The sequence below is a fragment of the Pelophylax lessonae genome (genome assembly GCF_965119305.1).
Source record: "Pelophylax lessonae genome assembly, chromosome: 1".
NCBI lineage: Eukaryota > Metazoa > Chordata > Amphibia > Anura > Ranidae > Pelophylax > Pelophylax lessonae.
In genome coordinates this window covers 236,703,012-236,719,662 of record NC_138768.1, presented here as the reverse complement: position 1 = coordinate 236,719,662, position 16,651 = coordinate 236,703,012, and positions in this window count along the sequence as shown.

Below are 16,651 nucleotides of genomic sequence, written 5' to 3'. Positions count from 1 at the left end.
TTTAGGAAATATATTTACCTAGAAAAAGTGTGACGTGTACAACACTTATTTTTACCTGATATAATACCTGTCTATCGAATACATAAAATTAAAAAAAAGCACACATACATAAAATATATTTAATTTATTTTTATTTTTTATATACAATACAAACACCACACGCACCCTTTGGGTGATTGGGAAGACTACCCTTTCATTTGATGGTCAGTGGAAAGAAAACTCCTTCTGTACGTAGTCAGTGGAGAAAATGATCCTTCTGTTGATGGTCGTGGGAAGAATACTTCTTCTGTTTGTAGTCTGTTGATGGACTTTGGGAAGAATACCCCTTCTATTGGTTGCCAGTGGGAAGAATACCCCTTCTAATGGTGGTCAGTGGGAAGAATACTCCTTCCATTGATGGTCAGTGGAAGGAATACCTCTTCCAATGGTGGTCAGTGGGAAGCATACCCCTTTCATTGGTAATCAGTAGGAAGATAACCCCTTCCAATGGTGGTCATTGGGAAGAATACCCCTTCAGTTAATGGTCAATGGAAAGAAAATTCCTTCTGTACGTAGTCAGTGGAGAAAATGCTCCTTCTGTTGATGGTCGGTGGGAAGAATACTTCTTCTGTTGGTAGTCTGTTGATGGCAATTGGGAAGAATACCCCTTCTATTGGTGGTCAGTGGGAAGAATACCCCTTCCAATGGTGTTCAGTGGGAAGAATACTCCTTCCATTGGTGGTCAGTGGGAGGAATACCCCTTCTGCTGGTGATTAGTGGGAAGAATATCCCTTACAATAGTGGTCAGTGGGATTAATACTCCTTCAGCTCATTGTCATTGGAAAGAAAACTCCTTCCATTGGTGGTCATTGAGAAGAACGTTCTTTCATTAGTGGTTAGTGGGAAAAACACTTCTTTCATTGGTTGTCAGTAGGAAGAATATTCCTTCCCTTGATGGTCAATGGGATTTATAGCCCTCTTAGGTCCTATTCATGCTGGCAATGTCAGACATGTGTTTATAGGACATTTCTAAAGGAAAATAAAGCATGTAACGATTTTAAGAGCACATGCACACTTGTGGCCAAGCCTGTATATGTCCAATCCTGATATTTTGATGTGCCTAGGGGGCACAGGTGTAGCACCGAGCCCCGCTGCTTGTAGCTTCTCTAAGTTTCTGAGAGACTGAAATACGCTGAGGCTCAGTGGCGGCTGGTGTATACAGGGCTCAGGGGCGCCGCCCCCCTAATCTGCATGCAGGGCGCCAGATGCATGGAGTGCAATGTTTTTTTTTCCAATCACCTGATTAGAGCCAGAGACTCGAATAGGGCGATGGAAAGGGTGGTCCCGGGGGGCAGAGCAGTGCGCCCAGAGTCCACCCATTTTGTGACAATAGCGAATGAAAATTCGCTATTGTCACACCGATCCTCCTCCTGGTCAATCAGGAAACCGGTCTAATATCGGCTTCCTGATTGGCCGCATTGGCAAACCCCATGCCATTGGCCGAGGAGGAGGCTGGAGCGGGAGGACCAGGGAAGACGCGCCGCCGGAGTGAGAAGAAGCCGCCTGCCAAAGCCGCCGCCGGAGTGAGAAGAAGCCGCCCACCGAAGCCGGAGTGAGAAGAAGCTGGCCCCCGGGAGTCCTGAACTGAAGACAACAGAAGCCGCCGTCGCCGCCGGGCTGCTCCAGGTAAGTGCACTGGTCTCGGGGGGGGGCTGTCACACTGCATTGAAAGGGGCACGCACGCTGAACTCTGCATTGATGGGGGCACGGCACGGCACAATGTTCATTGCATTGAAGGGGGCACGCACGCTGAACTCTGCATTGTGGAGCACAGCACAATGTTCATTGCATTGAAGGGGGCACGCATGCTGAACCCTGCATTGTGGGGGTACGGCACAATGTTCATTGCATTGAAGGGGGCACGCACGCTGAACTCTGCATTGAAGGGGGGAGCATGCTGAACTCTGCATTGAAGGGGGCACGGCACAATGTTCATTGCATTGAAGGGGGCACGCATGCTGATCTCTGCATTGAAGGGGGCATGTACGCTGGTCTCTGCATTGAAAGGGGGCATGTACGCTGGTCTCTGCATTGAAAGGGGGCATGTACGCTGGTCACTTCATTGAAGGGGGCATGTACGCTGGTCTCTGCATTGAAAGGGTGCATGTACGCTGGTCACTGCATTGAAGGGATGCATGTACGCTGGTCTCTGCATTGAAAGGGGGCATGTACGCTGGTCTCTGCATTGAAAGGGGGCATGTACGCTGGTCTCTGCATTGAAAGGGGGCATGTACGCTGGTCTCTGCATTGAAAGGGGGCATGTACGCTGGTCTCTGCATTGAAAGGGGCATGTACGCTGGTCTCTGCATTGAAGGGGGCATGTGCGCTGGTCTCTGCATTGAAAGGGGCATGTACGCTGGTCACTGCATTGAAAGGGGCATGTACGCTGGTCACTGCATTGAAAGGGGGCATGTACGCTGGTCTCTGCATTGAAAGGGGGCATATACCATCTCCTGTACCATGACCTGTGACATGCCTGTACCATGACCTGTGCCATGCCTATACCATCACCTGTGCCATGCCTATACCATCTATATTAAAAAAGAATAGCGCACACATGCAAAAGAAATTACTATCAAATATGGAGACAATCCATAAATAAAAATGGGGATTTAGTCCCACCATATGGCCATATCGTGCTCAAGCCCACCACTACGTCAAAGTACCCCATTATCAGTGGGTCCTACACTATCCATAAAAAATGGGGTAAATCCAGCCTCTCTAACCCTTGGAGACAACACTCCTTGCTGGGAGAGATGTGCTAATGCACTACAAGGGACTCCTCCTATATCTACTTGATAGTGGACACTGATAGAGTACTGGTGTGTTGGGGGTGGGGTGCTCAACCCCAGAAGTCTGGTCAGACCGACTACATAATAAACAAGCAAAAAATTGGGGGAGCAAACCCTGAACATGTATATCTAAAGCCGGTGCAGCTATGAACCAAGCAACATGTATATTAAAAAAGAATAGCGCACACATGCAAAAGAAATGACTATCAATATGCTTGTTTATGCGTATACCATCACCTGTGCCATGCCTGTACCATGACCTCAAAGTCACACAATTTTTTACCGCATTTTTTGCCGCGAAGCAATAGCTATTAAATTTTTCTTTTTGCGCCCCCCAAAAATTTTGAGCACCAGCCGCCACTGCTGAGGCTGGAAGGGGTTGGGCGCTATACTGTGTGGTACTCATGTTTCAAATCCTATACGTTTAGGGACATATGCCCAGAACACAGAATGCCAATGATTTGGACATATCTACCTTATTGTATACAGTTCTAAGCAAATTTTCATATTTCAATGAGCCTAGTTTCACATGCATTTAATAACCCTAGCTTTCAAATGCTTTTATGAAAAAATACAGCATGCTGCATTTTTTTCTCACTGCAACATACCAAAGCACATGTGAACGCACCACAAATACATACCAATGCTTTTTAGTTAAAAAAGCCCAAAAACACATTGCAAACGCATTGTGAAACTGCACACTGAATACAGGGATTCTGGTGTAAACAAGCCCTCATTCACACTATAGATTTACCTGAATTAAGGGGATTATACACAGGGCTGCAGAGACCTGTACAGCATGCAGAAGGGCTGAGAATATGCACCTAGAAAGCACAGGGGTTTCATACAGCCATGGCCAGCAGCCTGTTAAAAATCAATGACAGGCTGATCAATCTTTACAGAATTCTGTATAGATTCAATATGTAAAGGCATGTTATGGCAACACAGGAGAACCTAACCTGGATACGTTCCAGATAATTTCTCCTGCATATAAAAAACACAAATGCAGGATGGTACTGTGAAAGTAACCTTACAAATAGGTAATACGATTATTGGGGTCAGTGTTTACTTATTTGAGAGTCAGAAATAACTGACTGGTCAAGGAGCGCCTAGTAAATTCTGGAGGAACCCTGGCTGGGAAAGGCTGTTCTTCAACATTTTTTTGTTTCACAGAATTTTTGCATACCAACTTGAAGATATATGGTTAAGTAGGTTAAACAGATGTCTATGTAAATGAATATAATGCAGAATTCTTGTTTGTCAGGTATAGGTCGTTGGAACTATCTCATGGAGAGCATCTTATAATAACCAAGAAGCATAAGGGCGTTAGTTCAAATGGCTGTCATTAGACGGATGTCAGGCAAGATAAGGGTTTAAAATACAATAGGGTGGAGCCTTCAGGGTGATAACAGCATATACCACATTCTAAATGAGTATGTATTCTAAGTTCATATTTCTGCAGAAAAACATTAGGTCTTTATTTAAACAGCAGCTACTGTCTAAAAACTTGTAATGTACTTTTAAAGAACACAAGTAAAATTTGTCTTTTTAATCATTTGTTCAGCAACCATTAGATAGATGTAATGGTGTACTGTGAAAGAAATAAGTGAACCAGTGGTAGAGGTGCGCATCTTCACCGGCCTCACGATTCGATTTGATTACGATTATGATTATCATATCAACGATTCTATTCGATTCGTTATCACGATGTATGCCCATGGAAAAAATTCAAGCAGTCAGAAGAACTCCATCTTTTTATTTTATGTGTTCTTAAAAAAACAAAAAACAAAAAAAAACCACTCCCTACATGTAGCAAAGTCTAAACACAGCAGACAATTTAAAGAGGCTCCCCCAAAAATACTAGAGGAGATAGTGAGAGATTGCAGACAAACTACAAGAGAGGGTTAGAGACTGCAGACACGATACAAGAGATAGTCAGAGACTGCAGACATGATACAGGACACGGACAGAGACTGCAGACATAGTACAAGAGAGGGTTAGAGACTGCAGACACGATACAAAAGATGGTCAGAGACTGCAGACATAGTACAGGAGATAGTCAGAGACTGCAGACATGATACAGGACATGGACAGAGACTGCAGACATAGTACAGAAGATGGTCAGAGACTGCAGACATAGTACAGAAGATGGTCAGAGACAGCAGACACGATACAAGAGATGGTCAGAGACTGCAGACATAGTACAGGAGATGGTCAGAGACTGCAGACACAATACAGGACATGGACAGAGACTGCAGACATGATACAAGACATGGACAGAGACTGCAGACATAGTACAGAAGATGGTCAGAGACTGCAGACATGATACAAGAGATGGTCAAAGACTGCAGACGTAGTACAGGAGATGGTCAGAGACTGCAGACAGTACAGGAGATGGTCAGAGACTGCAGACATGGTACAGGAGACAGTCAGAGACTGCAGACATGGTACAGGAGACGGTCAGAGACGGCAGACATGATACAGGAGACGGTCAGAGACTGCAGACATGGTACAGGAGACGGTCAGAGACTGCAGACATGGTACAGGAGACAGTCAGAGACTGCAGACCTGACACCAGAGATGGTCAGAGACTGCAGACATGATACAAGAGATGGTCAGAGACTGCAGACATAGTACAGGAGACGGTCAGAGACTGCAGACCTGACACCAGAGATGGTCAGAGACTGCAGACATGATACAAGAGATGGTCAGAGACTGCAGACATAGTACAGGAGACGGTCAGAGACTGCAGAGATAGTACAGGAGACGGTCAGCAGGTAAGTATGATATATTTTTTAAATTACATAAAAAATAATAATACTCTTTCACTTGAACAATTCATTGGTGAGTCTTTTGGCAGCAACTTAGATAGAATGCAGGTCAACATCACTGAAAAAAATAAATAAAGGAAGGCATTCCATCTGCAAGTATACTACTTGCAGATAAGTGGATGTTTCCAGGTGGGAAAGTTTATAGGGAAGTCTCCAGGAAGAACTAGACAGAAAAATACCCCAATATGACAGGCACACAGTACACACAGGCTGGAGGTACAGCAGAGGTGGGGGATGTGCCACTTCTTTGCACTCACCCCCCACTTACATTAACCATGATAGACTGGTCTCTCACCTTCAGAGCACTCCTACAACCCCCCCCCTCCTCCCCTCACAGCTCATTTCCTGAAGCAGACTCTGTGTCTCATCCCAGGGATGTGATTATAGCTGCAGAGACATGTGTGTCAGGGCAGAGCAGCGCTGCACCCATCCATCAAGGGAGGTGACAGAGCTACAAATCCCGAGGAAGGGGGAGAGCATGGGTGGGAGCGGCACGCTGACGTGCTGCAGTGCCCGCCTCCTGAAGCTACACCATCCAATGAGGGGGGAACAGCGGCAGTTGCAGCCAGGCCACCTGTGCATGCAATTCCAGCAATGACACTTCTGTGGAGTGGGGGGGGAGGAGCCGGAACGACATCACACGCAATCACGATTAAACTATCATCAATGCAGAATCGTAAAAGGCTGCATCGTGATGCATTGATGTGCTAATCCTTTTCAACACCCCTAACCAGTGGCATCAAAAGCTGGTATTGCTCCCAATAGCAGAAATCACTTCTTGTAGGCATTTTGTATAACTACCCTCTAGTCTCCGTCATCAGCTCTGTGCATTCTATGCATTAAGGTAAAAAGTCTTCTGCAACTTCTCCCCCTGCAGCCCCCCCCCCCCCCCCAAATACTTACCTGAGCTTGATCTCAATACAGTGATGTGCACAAAAGCAGAGGTCCTCTCGGCTCTCACCCTTCTCATTGGCTGTTGTCAATCATTTCTTTTTCTCTATTTCTTCTTTTTTTTCCGTCGATGGTTGGATTTGCTAGTGGGCCTTGGGTCATTATGATTTAGAAAGACTCATTTCCAGTTCAGCTTTATTTTTTTACAGATGGCCTCACATTCTCAAGCTTACTTTGATACAATGCAGAACACATAGGTGACTTTGAGCTGCCTAGGCCCAGAAGCAGTCAAACAACCCCAAACCATGCTTCACAGTTGTTAAAGGTTTTCCTGAAATACTGTCTTTGGCTGGCAGCAAAAAAAGGTCTACTGATACTGTGACCAAACAATTCAGTCTTTAGGAAAATTGTTACAGGACATGGCATACTGTAATGTTGCTCTGATGTTTGTTTTGGACAACAGTGGTTTTTCATCACACATCTCTCATACAGCTTAATTTGGTGAAATCACTTTCTTATTGCAGATATGTGCACTTTGACCCCAACTGTTGCAAAAGTAACATAAACACTCTGAGAATATATGAAATGAAATATTGGGGTTCTTACAGACTTCTCTTAGTATCACAAGTTAGTTTTTAGGTTACATTTGCTGTTTAGGCCAATGCTGGACAAATAAGCAGTTTTTTAAATAAAATTCTCTTGTAAATTATTTTCCTTACAAAAGGTTTTTTTACCCTAATGCATTCTCTGCATTAAGGTAAAAAAACTTCTACATTCAGCACCACCACAGCCCTACCTAAAGACTTACCTAAACACAATCTTGATCTAGTGCTGCTCTCTCTCTCCTCAATGGACATGGAGCCATCAGTGGGAGCCATTGGCTCCTGCTGCTCTCAATCAAAACCAATGGGGAGGGACAGTAGTCAGAACACAGCTCAGCTTGGAATCAGGATGGCACATGTGCCACCATAGGAAGCTGCTGTTGGGAGGATTCTGCACTCACCTCAAGCAGGATGGGGCACCCACTGAGAACAGGCATTCTTCTCAGTGTGGGCACCCACTGGGGAGTGAGGGTGGACCGCATACTGAGCAGAGTGCTGAGTGAAGCCAAGAGAAGGTAGACAGTGACAAAAAGGATAGTTGCATGGGTGTTGTGGATGGTGCTATGTCTTTCATGCTGGGACTGGGTACAGGCAGAATATGACATTGTGACATTGTGTGGGATGCGGGGTTTTGTCAAAGACATGGATATTACCTACTTGCTGATTGAGACGGGTATGATCATTTAAAAACTCAAAGAACACACTGCAGCACTTGGTGCTTACTGAATCCTTGGGTTCACAGCTCCTTTATGCTGACACTTCTTACCCCCTTAACACCAACATAACGCCAATATGCGTTCTTCGGCTTCAAGGGGTTGCACCAGGGTGATGCCTGCAGCTAGAGGCATCACCCTGGTACTGTTTTTTGGAATGGACGGTCCGATTTCTTGTGATAACAACCAATTCGACTAAGCAGTCGCTTTATGAAGTGGGTTCTGTGTGGTGTGTTAAGCTTAATAACCCAGGTACTGCACTAATGGAGGCAGTTTTTTCTGTTTGTTGCCTATGACCTATGTGTGAGCTGTGAGGAGCCATCTTGGAGAGGGAATTCCATCATTGTTAAAGGAACCTGAACATCAGAGTTTGGCCCATCAGATTGATTTGTGTTTATGCTTTGTTGACCCTTAGGGGTCTATAATGGAGGTGAGCTTGCACTTTACCTGGTAAAAGGAGCACAAGTGGAAAGTTGTCGTTACATTGTGGTGACATCCCAATGAAGCACCTTATCAAATAGAGACTTTTTTTGATTGCACAAGCTATGAGAAGCTTTATTATTTATTGCATTGGCCTTTTTTGCATTATATGTTTGTTATAAAATTAATTTGCACTGGCGCTTTATATACACTGCCTGGCCAAAAAAAAATTTGCCACCTGGAATTAACTAAGAAACTAACTAAACTAAGCATGCAGTAACTATCCTATTGGCTAGTTACTGCATGTGCCCAAAGAATGAGGTCAGCTGACTACCTGAATATACGGAATGACCAGGTTATTCCATCAATGGATTTTTTCTTCCCTGATGGCAGGGGCATATTCCAAGATGACAATGCCAGGATTTATCGGGCTCAAATTGTGAAAGAGTGGTTCAGGAAGCATGAGACATAATTTTTACACATGGATTGGCCACCACAGAGTCCAGAACTTACCTCCATTGAGCCTTTGCGCAGTGGTCCGACTCTCCCATCATCAATACAAGATCTTTGTGAAAACTTAATGCAACACTGGACGGAAATAAATCTTGTGACATTGTAGAAGCTTATCGAAACAATGCCACAGAGAATGCGTGCCGTAATCAAAGCCAACTAAATATTAGAGTGTTACCTTTTTTTTGGTGGCAACTTTTTTTTTTTGGCCAGGCAGTGCATATGAAGCACTTACCTATTTTGTAGTTTTTTTGTCACTTTCTACTTAATATTTTTACGTTGATTTAGAGGCAGCATGATCATACTTTTTAATATTAATTTATTGTGTGGGAACACATTTTGTGATTGCAGCAGCCGCAACCTGTCATTTCCTAATATCTATCAATAGATGGCAGTGCGCTACTACCACATTTATATATTAGTAATACAGTATTGTCATTTGTAAAAAGAATCTTTTTTGCAGAAAAATGTAAAAGCCCCCTAGCACCCTACAGTACCTCCTTCAGAGTCCCTTAGCTCCCCTAACCTACAGCCACACAGGGCCAACTAGTTTTGTGTACCCAAAGAGCTCCCCTCCTCAGCCTCCCTGCTCACCATCTTACTTGACTCCGATGCAACAGCAATGACGCAGAAGAATTTTTTTTCTCCCATTGACACCAACACAGTGGCATTTTATTCTTGCGCTGACACCGCCAAAGCAATGACATTTTTTCCTCCCACTGGACATGTCTTCCTTCACCACTGTTAGCCCTACATTTTATACTGCTGTGATGCTGAACAGCCATTGGTATTCTACCCCCCCCTCCCCCATTCTTAGGTCTGCTGTTTTTAGAAAGTTTCCAGGTATGATCATTGTACACCCTGGCAATATGCAAGGAGTGGTTTTGATGTTTGGCCTACAGGTATGCATAGCTCTGTGATATAGAAGGGGGATTCCCTATAGGAAACAATTTTAATTACTGATTTGGGGTGGGCAGTCACAAAGAACCCCCACTGGCTATATGCAAGAATTTGTTTGTGATTTCACCACATTTTCATGATCATGGAAAATTCTATGACACCTGAATGACTGCCTGCTGTGACCTGTTAAAACAGGAGACGTCAGTAAAAATGTAATTCCATCTAAATGGAGAATGTGTTGGTGATAATCTTTGCTTTTTTTTTCATAATGTGTAAATAATTATAAAATTGCCCCCAGTCACCCAAATTATTGTTAAATGCACGGTAGGCCATGAACCCAGGCAGTTGCATTTTCTATTGATTTTATTTCATCCAGTAAGATAACAAGCTATAAACAATACTACTAGAAGATAAACTTGTAAGTGATGTGGGACAACTGGAGCATCAGACTTGTCATTGCTTTTGAACTTGGCAGTAAACACATTTTTATTGAATCTGCATCCTTCTGGCATGTCTGCTGGCAGCTTATCAGAGGTCTCCTTGTTTTCACCCTCTGGCTCTGCCATGTGACTTGTCACATCATTTTTTAGAATCAGGGAACAACTGTGGTAGCTAGACCACACAGGAGTTCCCTGCATAGCTCCGCATGCTCATTGTGAAGGTGGAAAGCACGCAGTGTCCCTAGGATAACATTTGCACGTGCAATGTCTGAACAGCCCAGCATTTGGCCTTCACAGGGGATGGGAAGCTGCTACAGGTGTGTACAGGTACGCGTGCACTTTATATCTGCACCGCTATTGTTTTTTGTTCCCTATTAGACAGTCTATTTGAAGTAAATAAGCCAGAGAAATAAAAAAAAAAAGGAAAAAAGAAAAAGGAAAGACAATTCATTATATAATTATACCTTCAGTGTTTTTTTTTTTTTTCTTAAGTAAAATGTTTGTTAAAATTTTAACCCTAGACCTTGCAGTTTACAGCTTTTAATGGTGACACCTGCTCTCTCTGTGCTGCTTCCCTAAACTTCAAATTTTCACAGGAAAGAGTTAACAATAAAGAGTGCAGTCTAGAGTTACCTAAGAGAAGGAATTGGGGGGGGGGGGGGCGGGGGCTATGGGGCTGTGTGTTTATATTGATGCACACAGTGTAGGGAGAAACTTCACAACAACTACAGTCCTTGTATGAAAGTTTGACTCTAAAGGATGCTGCAAAAGAAAGGAGCCACCCTGGAATGCTGTGCTGTGCTTTGTCAATGGTCCCACATCCTTCTGGGACCAGTGCTACTAGTGGTAGAGAGAAGGAACTTAAGGACTCAATAGCACAAAATGTGCTACTGTCCTATGACTATGTAAATATGACTCTAAGTACCAGTGATACCTAGTGGTGGCAGTAGGGTACTGCAGCAATTTTAGAACATAGGGGAGAAGCCAAATGAGAAGCTACAAATTGTCTCAGGCAACTACTTCCCAGGAAAGGTAAATTTACTAGACACACCCTAAATTCCAGGTGGCTACCCTGCACAGCTGAGGCTGTCAGTCACTTTCTGTGTGCTGGAATAGGGGGCAGGGCTGTCTCTCGAGATTCTGTAGTGTCAGGATAAACTGCCAGAAGTTACTAATGAACAGAGCTTTTATTAAGCTGGAACTTGGTGGAACTCAGTTCCACCACCTCTGACTTAGGCCCTCTGTTCCCTGCTCACAACTGTCACTTGTAAACACAGAAGCCCGGCTTCTGTGTTTACAAGAGATAGCTTGTCTCCCAATGGCACCCAAAGATCTAATCTCCTGAGTAGCTCCCACTGAGTGCAGGATGGGGGACAAGGGAGATGCAGGTGCCCGGGGAGCAGTGCAGATGCCGACACCCCCTCTGGATGATCTTCCTGTAAGGCAGAGCCACCTACAGTGTGTGGGGTGGTAGTATAACCGGCTGCAGGCTTCAGCCTAAGGGTCCATGTACACGGGACGCTGGAAATGGCCATTTAGGAGCAGTTGGGCGTTTTTTCAGAACCCCCTGAACGCAGCTCCATGTTATCTTACCTGTCCATGTACACATGGTCGTTTACAGTCATTTGCAGGCAGTTGCGTTCAGGGACTTTTTTTAGAACGCAATTATTTGCGTTCGAACGTGTGTTTCCCGGCGTTTCAAACGCAGAAACACGGCCAAACGTGACTAAACGTGACTGAACGTGATGAACCTACGTTCAGCCACGTTATAAGTTTTTTTTCTTCCATTCAAAATCAATGGTTCCCTATGAGAGCCTATTGATTTGAATGGAAGTCGCACCGCAAGTCGGATCCGACTTGCGGCGTGACCTGCACTGTGAGAATCTTGAGGGGGAACTCCATGCCAAAAATGGGAAAAATGGGAGGCCACGCCCCCTCATGTCACTGATTACGTCATCTGTGACCTGAGGGGGCGGGGCCTCTTGATGACGTCATCGGGGCCACGCCCCTAATGGCTATATAATAAGCTGCAGAGACCGGAGACCGGCATAATCACCGGAGACGTCATCGGAGGAGGACCAGAGGAAGAAGAAGAGCCGACAGCACCGGAGAGGAGAAGAAAAGAAGAGAGGACAGCAGAAGAGCGGACAGCAAAAGAGCAGAAGACCCCGGAGAGGAGAACACAAGAAGAGCGGACAGCAAAAGAGCAGAAGACCCCGGAGAGGAGAAGAGCTGGATGAAGATTTTTAATAAACTTTCCAAAACGTCTCCTGTCATTATTTCCATACACTGCCTTTTATGTGGTGAATGAGTAGGGGTACAGTGTACCCCATACCCATTCACATGGGGAGGGGGTCCGGGATCTGGGGGGCCCCCTTGTTAAAGGGGGCTTCCAGATTCCGATGAGCCCCCTGCCCGCAGACCCCCACAACCACCGGCCGGGGTTGTGGGGATGAGGCCCTTGTCCTCATCAACATGGGGGCAAGGTGCTTTGAGGTGGGGGGTGCAGAGCTCCCCCTGCCCCAAAGCACCAACACCCCCCCATGTTGAGGGCATGTGGCCTGGTGTGGTCCAGGGGGCGTGGGACCGCTCGCTCGTCCCCTCCCCTTTCCTGGCCTGCCGGGCTGCATGCTCGGATAAGGGTTTGGTATGGATTTTGGGGGGGACCCCACGCCGTTTTTTCGGCGTGGTGCTACCCTCAAATTCCATACCGGACCCTCAAGATTCTCACAGTGCAGGTCGCGCCGCAAGTCGGATCCGACTTGCGGTGCGACTTCCATTCAAATCAATAGGCTCCCATAGGGAACCATTGATTTTGAATGGAGGCAGAAAAATGCTGCTAAAAGCAACGAGGCCAAACGTGCAATAACGCAAATGGAAAAAGCTACTGAAAGCACGTTTAACAGCTGCTTTTTCCCGGCGTCAGAAATAGCTTTGCAGGACGTTTTTTCTAACGTCCCATGTACATGGAGCCTAATACACCAACACAAGTAAGACATGTCGAAGATGGTGGGCTTCTAAGGAGGTGGGGCGAAGATAGAGGCAGTGGAGAGAGGGGTTGCATGGAGAGGTCAGAGCTAAAGAAGGGTGCAAGTTACATAGTTACATAGTTACATAGTTAGTGAGGCTGAAAAAAGACACAAGTCCATCCAGTTCAACCCATCCAGTTCAACCCATCCAGTTCAACCAGTTCAACCAAGTGAGATGTTGATGGAGGATACAGAGGTTAGTGGCTTTGGAGGAAGGCTGAACTCTGCACTATGTACATAACGCACTCCCAGTGTTAGTGAAATTTGACAACACCCACTAATTAGCGAGGTTTAGAGGATATGTATGAGGGGGGGGGGGGGCTTTGGAGTGTCGTAATTGAGTTCTTGCACCTATTTTCTTAGAAAAAAAAGCCCTGTTAATGAATATAGCAAAGGGTATCCACCCTTAAAATGCTTTATGATAGCCCTACTGCTTCAGTCATGGTCAGAGGTCACCAATCCACCCCTCTGCAGATACACAGGGGTACCCCGCAGGGTTGCCCCCTTTCGCCGTTACTTTTTATTCTGGCACTTGAACCCTTAGCGATCAAGATCCGAAATCATAAGGATATTCAGGGTCTCCCTTGCGGGGGAGTGGACAACAAATGTCTGCTTTTTGCGGATGATATTTTATTGCTGTTGTCATCCCCGATAATTTCCATTCCTAATTTATATCGCACGCTTGGCCATTTTTCTCAGATCTCGGGACTCACGGTCAATCATGCAAAATCTTAGGCCTTGAACATATCGTTGGACCATTGCACAGTGGCAACCTTACGGCGCAACTTTTCTTTTCAATGGCAGACTCATACCTTTGGGAATCCACCTGACCTCCTCTTTGCGCACTTTATATTTCTGTAACTATCCGCCATTGCTTAGAAAACTTTCGGAGGATCTGCTTAAATGGCAGCTCAGACCCCCGTCATGGTTTGGCAGAATACACTCCCTTAAGATGATGACTCTCCCCAAGATTTTATATGTGTTTCGTACCCTTCCCATACAGCTTCGTAGACCTGATTTTGTTTCCTTCCAGAAAAAAATGCTTTCCTTTATCTAGGGAACTAAGAAACCTAGGATGAATAAAGGCACACTTCATTCCCCCCGGGGGCGAGGTGGCCTGGGGGTTCCGGACCTCTTCATATATTATTATGCCGCCCAGATTGCGCACTTTATTGGGTCCCACTCAAGGGCTACGCTTCCTTTGTGGTTACAAATGGAATCCAGTTCCTGCGGGGGGGTTGGTCAATTTTGCATTTACTGTGGCCGTCTTCGAACTCTCATAAGTTAAGTTATATGGGGGCCTGGGAAGGGTACCTACAAGAATCATTAGACCTGGAGGATTGGCACAAGTTGGCTACCGCTGCTTCCAGATTTCTGATCAACACCTCCTAACTACAAGGTTCTTTTGCGGTGGTATATAGTCCCCACAAGGTTGGCAACGTATGTCCCGGGGGCTTCTCCGTTATGTTTCAGAGGCTGCGGTCAGCAGGGCATGGCCTTCCATGTGTTGTGGACGTGCCCCAAGATGAGGCAATATTGGATACGAGTATATAACTTTATTTATTCCCTGACCCAGGTGAATCTGCGGAAGTCCCTGCGACATGCGCTGCTGGGAGAAATGGTAACTGATGCCCCCAAGGGGGCTATATTGCTTATCAGATTTATGTTTGTGGCAGCCAGGATCGTAATCGCGCGCTCTTAGAAATCGGCCACCATACCCTTTGAACTGCTCAGAGCTAAACTGTCCTGGTTGATGATTAATGAGCTTTATCTGCTATACCTAATGATAAAGTACGACTGTTTGAGAAGACCTGGAGCCCATGGTTGCGATATCTGGAGGGGGACCCCCGGACCGAACTGGGTTGACCTCCTCAGGGTTGTCCCGGCCTTTGGGGGTTAGGGTGTTTTCTCGCACCCGACCTGTGTTGGTACCGAGTATTAACTATACCTTACCCTGTGCTGGGGTATTTTTTTTTTCTTTCTCTCTCTTACTTCCTTTTTTTCCCTTCTCTCTCTTTACTGTCTCTTTCCCTGTGCTATCCAAATCTCTTTCTATGGATCGGCGGACCTCTTTGGTTGGCCTTGCCCCCTCTTTCATTTGTGGGGTCCTCTGGTTCAATTGGACCCCCCACTAACGGTGAATCTCCATGTTCTATGGAGAAGGGTCATAAGCAAGGGCTCTCTAGTGTGGCTTATGATTGTTTGTTATGACTGTATTTCACTTTATTTGGGTATAACCCTTCCTTGTATGCTTTCCTGCAAGCGATAGGTATTTGTCGCAATTTGACTCTCTCATTTTTCTTTCCCTGTTCATATTTATGTTGCCTGTCTGTTGGCTTTGTTGTAACATGTAAAACTTTAATAAACATATTGAAACAGAATATAGCAAAGAGTAGAGATTGGAGACAGAAATCACACTCAGTGCCTTGGATTGAGACTAGTGCACACAATAGAAGGATATGCTCCTTTCATAATTCATTTCAATTCAGCTGCTGAAACGACTTAAAAACTGAGAGTTTAATGCCCCGTACACACGTGCAGATCGTCAGCCGAACAATCGGACGTCTTTTGTCCCCGGGCTGTCGTGTTTGTTGAAAAGTGCAAAAGACTGCACAAGAATTTTGTCCGCCGACTACAGCCGACTGCAGAAGTGATGTCATGTGATGGTTAACTTTCCCTGTGTTTTTTCTTTTCTGAGCATGCCCAGTCTTGCAAATCTGCTGTCTGTCGGCCAAATTCTGTATTGACTGGCGAACAATCGGCCGCTCTGGTGTCAGCATACAAAAATTTTAATGCTTGCATGACAGATTCTTTTTGGCCGAAAGTGCGCTGTCGGCTGTCGGAAGCATCATACTAACAAGCCGAAAATCGGCCGATCGGTCGTCGGCCGAATCTTTTCGGCCGACAATCTGCACGTGTGTACGAGGCATAATATAACTTTAAGGTGGTATATTTTTATATGCATTTTCACTAGTTTTTCAGATTTTGTATATTTTTTCAATGCAAATCATTACTGGTGCTTATTCTTCCTTTTATAAACTGGTAAAAAAAGTGAGCACAATTATTAGGCAAAATGTAGCAAAACAAAAAACAACTGTTTTTCTAACCTTTATGAGTAGACCCTTTACTGATGCAGGTTTATTTTCCATCTGGGATAATCAGGTTTATTAAACTAGACAAATAAAGGATTGCAGAGCCTTGCAAACTAATATAAGAGTAGTCATTGTGGAATGTGGTACATCTGAATGCCATGCAAACTTTACTCACACTGTTTGAAGACGATCCTATTATGAGGGTGGGGCAAACTGACCTACAGCTAAATGTTTGGAATGTAAGCAAGATTTATGTAAATATTTATGCAAGTAAGTTATTAGATCTGCTTTCTGTAGAGTATTCCAATAAAAACAAGGTGGTGTTATTTTGCAGTCTAACCTTTAAAGCGGTTGTAAACCGCTGCACTTTTTTTTTTTTTTTCTTACCTGCA